Source organism: Parasteatoda tepidariorum, chromosome 6 (assembly GCF_043381705.1).
Source record: "Parasteatoda tepidariorum isolate YZ-2023 chromosome 6, CAS_Ptep_4.0, whole genome shotgun sequence".
Taxonomy (NCBI): Eukaryota; Metazoa; Arthropoda; class Arachnida; order Araneae; family Theridiidae; genus Parasteatoda; species Parasteatoda tepidariorum.
Window position 1 is genome coordinate 28,037,267 of NC_092209.1, and position 6,228 is coordinate 28,043,494.

At 28.3% G+C, this 6,228-nt stretch overlaps 1 protein-coding gene across 3 annotated transcripts in view; it reads right to left on the reverse strand.

Annotated features, from left to right (window-relative positions):
- Window positions 1-6,228, reverse strand: part of LOC107445150 (sodium-dependent dopamine transporter-like) — a 165,457-nt gene that overhangs the window by 125,711 nt on the left and 33,518 nt on the right. Inside the window, exon 1 of one of the 3 annotated variants that reach the window (XM_043053561.2) lies at window positions 2,722-3,275. The exons of 1 other annotated variant lie outside the window; for it this stretch is intronic. The gene's annotated coding sequence lies outside the window, so the exon portion shown is untranslated. Of the gene's footprint in view, window positions 1-424; window positions 448-2,721; window positions 3,276-6,228 lie in introns of those variants that run through there. One more of the 3 variants, XM_071182138.1, reaches the window with a different exon arrangement.

A 6,228-nucleotide genomic window follows, 5' to 3' on the forward strand; every position in this document is an offset into this window, starting at 1 on the left:
CGTTCAAATGCCCGGTCTTAATGTTTCTTGATTGAATGTATGAAATATGGATATTAGGAAGGAAATAAACAGAAAGAAAACTTTATTATAATTAAACAAAATTGTATATCGCCAATTTTTATGTATTACAAACACAAAGAATAAGAATTTTTAATTCATTGCTCAACGCACTTTTTACATATACAGGGCGTTTCCATTGTAAACTTTCCGCAAACATGTTTCTTCTAATTATTATTATTTCTATAATTCTTATAAATATTCTGATAATCATAAGAATATATAAGAATTATAATTAGTCTTATAATTAATATTATTTCCTCTAAGAGCTTGTGCTGTCTTGATTGTTTCGACATTTTTCTGGGTAAAAACTAACAGTTAGTTAGAAATGAAGCAAAGCTATCAAAATAAAATATAAACTACTTACCAAAACATTTAGTTTCCTGCACAGAAATGCCAATCTAAAATTTTAGGTAGTTTCTTGAAATTTCAATTCACAGTTATTCTGATTGAACTAACTACGCAACAGGTCTTTGAAGAAATGTGTCAACTAATCGAATGCAATACGTTGAACACGCATTATTATTAAATCGTATTTCTGATCCGATGACCTTATAAAGCAAATAAATTGTTCTCCCGGTCAAATGACCGGTTGTGGTAGAAATAGGTATACGACAAGTATTATTCGAAACAAACAAAATACAAAAAAATAATAATAGAATATTAACTGTACATAATTGTTAGAAAAAGTCATGAAGTCAAATGTGCAAAAACGATAAGATGATAAGAGTGCAGTTTCGATGCAAAAGTTCTTAAACAGTCATATGACCGGTAATGGCATGTTTAGTGTTAAAATTATAGAAACATAATTTATAAGTCCATGTTACAAAAAATATTTTTTTTAAAAATGACAGAGTGCATTTTATTAAATTAATTTAAAACTTTTCACAAATTAAAATCTACTGAATAGTGACCTAGTGCAATTAAAACAACTGCAATGAAAAATTCAATCAACTCTATGAGGAAACAACGTAAATGAAAACCTACATCAATAGCAATTAAAACTAATACATTGAATCAATCTATTGCAATTATAACTTCTGCTACGAAAATATGTTATCTATTTCGATGAAACTATACCATTGAAATAATGCAATCCATTACAATTAAAGCTATTGCAAATAAAACAATGCAATCTGTCGCAATTATAACTACCGGAATAAAAAAAATCGCAATGTATTGCAATTTAAAAAAATCAATCTATTTCAGTTAAAACTTTTGTAATAAAAATTTCAATCTATTGCGAGGAAATTACAGCAAAAAATAATGCAGTATATTGCAGTAAAACTACAGCGACATTAAAAAGATGTGGTTTAGAGCAGTGATACTATGACTATTTATGAAATACATTGTTTTTCATTAATTTGTAATTCCAAAATAGGGACAAATCTAAATTTAATTCAAAACCTTTAAAAAGTTATTAGAAAACGAATTTTATCGAGCAAACTTCTCCTTAAATATTCTAATTTTAAAATTCTTTTCTAATTATAATTTTAATATTTTGTTCTTAATTTAAACCTGACGTATAATTAAGATATTTTAATAACTGTAGGTTTCTGTGCAGAAAAGGTGTGAATATATTGCAAAATATTCACACTAGTACTAGTTTTATTGATTCTCTTGAAGTAATTGTGAATACAGAGTTTTCTTACAGAGGGAACAGCTTTAAATCTCTGTATTCATATTGTTTATTCGAAATATATTAACATTAGTTATGATAAGTTGGACAATAACTGTTAATAAGTTGGGCAATAAGTTACTGTGTATAACAATGTGTAATCGAATAAGTGTTCAAATACGATTCCTTCAAAATTCTAATATATTTTTACACTATACAAATGCAATCACATTTGAAAACGATTTGACTAATAGAAGTATTTTAAAATCATTTTCTTAATATCGTTTTTTACTAAATAATTTTTGAAAACGAAAATATCAAGCACCTTTTATCAAATGCTTTTAACGATCGCTTGAACGACGTAATAAACTATTATTTGCCGATTTTGATTTGACTATATATAAGCAAACAATTATAGCATTTTAATGCTAACTTTTTCGATTCAATCTTTTATTTTATTTCTTAAAGAAATTCATTTAAAAAATAATCTAATCCATTAAAGTAATTTTACATTGATATTTAGTTTTAAAAGTAAGGTATAAAAACTTTAAAAAATTAAGCTAAATAAAAGAAACAGATACAGTTGCTACATAACCATTGAAATAATAAAGATGTGTGCAAAATGTAAAAGAAAAAGTTTTGTAAAAAATTCGCTACTCAAATAACAATTAGATTTGCATCTATTCCAGATTTATTGTAATTGATTTGAAGTATTTTTTTTAAATATTTCAAAACTCTGTTAAAAATTTCTCCAAAATATTTTAGATAGTTTAATTTTATATATAAAACATTTTAAAAAATGTGAACAAGTTTCTCCTTATTATCATATATTCTAAAAGCATTAAAAAAAAAGAAAAGAAAATCGATAAGAAATACGGAACATTACGCGCATAAATTTATCTATCCCACATCTTTTGACCAAAAACGTAAAAGTGCAACATATAAAGTAAACATACAGTAGTAAAATATTATCGGTATTAAGAATTCCTGTTTTAAATAATGAAGAAATGCAAAATCTGCACATTCAATAATAATAAATTTCTTACCTGTTAAGCGTCACACTATTTCATAACGAGAAATGCTAATATCTGTCAAACAGATTCAAAGTTCACACGAGTCACTAAAACTATCTTTGAAATTTAATTTACAAATATTTTTGCGATTTGTATTTTATCAATAATCATCACTTTCTCTCACAGTCTTAAAGAGTTAAAAGCTTCTTAGTTCATTATCCAAGCACAACTGAACTGTTTTTATGCTCAAAGTGTAAAAAAGAAATTTTTTTTTCATTTATAAGCAATAAAGTAAAATATAATTTTTTTCCTTGTTCCAATTATTTCAAAATAATAGTTATATTTATTTTTGTTTTATTCTCCAAACTATTAGCAAGAAATGCTAATTTAAAAACAAACGATTTTTTAAACTTCTTCCAAGACGGGAAAAGTTAGGTCACACGCAGCCACAGGTTTTTCCGTGGATTTCTCCAAAAATCGTTTTCACTTTTCAAAACTGACAAATCGTCTGACGGTAGAAGAGAGAGTGTGTGAAAGCCAGTTGTAGCCGAGCATCAATTGGGATGGGTTGTCATATCCGCTGTGTTGGTTGGAGAATAGAGGAAGCATTTAGTTGGTGGATGTTCGATGTGACGTCACATACCTCTTTCGCGCGCGCCTCTTCCCCATCTTTCGGATTCATCTTTCTTGTCTCAAATTGAGAAGTCGGAGAGCGAGAGAGATTTAGAAAGAGAGAATGAGCGAAGTTTCGTATTCGGATTTACGAGGAAGCATTAAAGACGGTCTCTGACTACGTGGAATTAAAGATGTCAGGGGGCAGAATTACTGCACGTCGCGAAACATTAACTTCCAGACTGGGACAAACTAATTCGGGTTTTACTTTAACGACACACCTGTAACTGCAACCCGTATGTTTTCATAAGATGTTAGCTATTAATATCAGATATGAGGTTATTAAATTAACGAATGTCAACTCAAATTGATGTTGTTTTAATGACAAAACTAAACGCGATGCATTTAAATTGTTTTATCTATCTTTCTCTTTATGTTTTATTTTTTGGAGATAGAAGCTTTAAATTTATTATTCATAAAAAATTATAAATAATCAAATTTATTTTAATGCCTTAAACTGTTTAATTTTTACTTTTATGACTCATTTGTAACTACGATCGGTATGTTTTCCTAACAATCAAACATGAAATTATTAAATTAACGAATGTCAATTTGTTTAAATGCCGAAACTAAGCACGATGCATTTCAATAATTTTATTTATTAACTGTGTAAATATTTATTTATGATTTCGTTATTCAATTTGTTACTATTTATTATCTCTTTACATTGGAGATAAAAGTTGCATTTAAACTTCATATTCAGGCGGGGGGGGGGAATACTGAACATAATTTTAGTTCAATTTCTTAATTTATTTTAGGTTTTCTATGTAACTGCAACTGCATACAATGTCAGCTGATTGAATGATAGAAGACGTTATAACAAAATGTTTTATCAATGTTAGTTAGTTAGTTAGGTGTAAAGCAATTTAATATTTGTTTTCAGGTGGCTGTTGCTTTACATAATCAATGGAATGAAAAAAGACATTTTATTCTAATGCCTTAAACTATTCGTGTTTTAATATTTTAATTTACTTGAAGTTTAATTAAAATGTAATATTTTTTTAGAGTTTTACTTTATGTCTTAGTTTTTCAATGGAGTTTTTCATTAATGGCTTGGTGGCAGTTACAACCTACGTGGTTCTAAGCGCACTATAATTCATATTCTACATAACTTTAACTACATAACATAACATATTCTACATAAATTGTTGATGCACTAAAATCTTGCGATCTGTTTTCCTTGCTTATTATTTATTTTAAAAAATTTTTAAAAGTCAGAAATATAGTTTTGCTTGTAGTAAAACAAATTTCAAAATGAAGTAAAGGCTTGCTTTTCATGATTTCAGTTTAAATATCTTTTTTCAAAAACGCGCTAGAAATTTCTAAATAATTAAATTTTAAATTCCATTATATATATATACGTAATATTAAAATTATAATGCAACAGTTCCATATGTTTTTCGATTGGGTACTTGCACTTCAAGAAGATTTGGAAAAAGGTTACGAATACCCACACATATGACCTATGACACCAGTGCCAACTGAATCACGTCTTAAAGTTAAGCTAAGTTTCTCCACATAAGTTAGAATGTTAATTAACATTAATTAAATGAAGTGCCGTATCAAATTTATTGAAATATAATTCGTACTTAACTAAGAATTATTATTTGCTTATGTAATTTACTGTAAACGCGATATATTTTTGTTTTATGTACCTGGCAACTTCGATGCACAATTTGTTTATGTTCTACATGTTTTCGTGCCTGTCTTTGTGTTAAGTAAGAAATATGTACTGAAAGCATTGAAATCGTTGGCAACGAATCTTTGTGTAAGGATATTAAATGTGTTACTTAAGGGAAATGACACTTGACGGGCTTGGCTTACTCGAAATAGAATGTAAAGAACAGGTGCTAACGCAAATAAATGCCACTTTTTAACAACCAATCAGGATCGAGATTCCCACGCTATGTCCCGTGCAGGTGTCCCATTAAAACAGAATTCAAAACAATCGGCAATATTATCCTCGCAAACGGTATGAAAAGAAAAATAAAGAAAAAAAGTAACAGAATTGTGAAGTGTTTACACCAAATTTTTAACTGTGAAGAATTCAATTTCCAACTTTTCATTTTTCAGGCAAAAAATATCAAATTCATTGTTCTAAGTATTTAAAATATACCTCCATTGGGAACACTTGGGAAGATATTTATTTATGCATTTTTTACACTCATATAAATATTTGTTCTAGTCTCATTAGGGTGTGGGTATTTCAAATCTGTAATTAGTTTAGCTCCTAATGCTACAAGTCTTTTTCAATGAAAATTTAAATCTAATTTTTGAAGAAATTTGTAAATTTAAAAATATTGTATCCAACAGAGTGTTGCATAAATGTTGCGGCAAACTTCTCGGGAAGTTACAGCACATAATCAAGATATAAAAAAGCATGGGAGCACATACGTCGGAAAAGCTGTCGTCAGATGAGGGGGCTTCCCTATTATGACCTGTTTAAAAGCACATGAAAAAACTGTTCATAATGGAGAAATTGCCCCTAGAGGCGTATAACGACATCTCCGGCCGTGGGTTCCTCTGCAATTTTAATCCTGATTGCGCGCCCTTACTCCCTTAGAAATTTCTCGCCCCATTTATGCAACCACTTGTTATATGATATATATATACTTTTTAAATTTGTACATTTCGACAAAAAAAAATAGGCTAAAGTTGTCTTTTAAAAAGCCTTGCATGGAGAGAGAAACAAATTGTTGATTTGAAATCAGAGAGGGGAAAGTAACTAATATCTGTTTAAAAAAAATCTCATGCAACAGAAGAAAAAAATCGTTTCTCTGTGTTTATTTATATTTATTTATTGTTATTTATTTTTTTAAGAAGGTACAGAAACTTTTAGATTCTTGAAATTTTGTTCATAATATATAT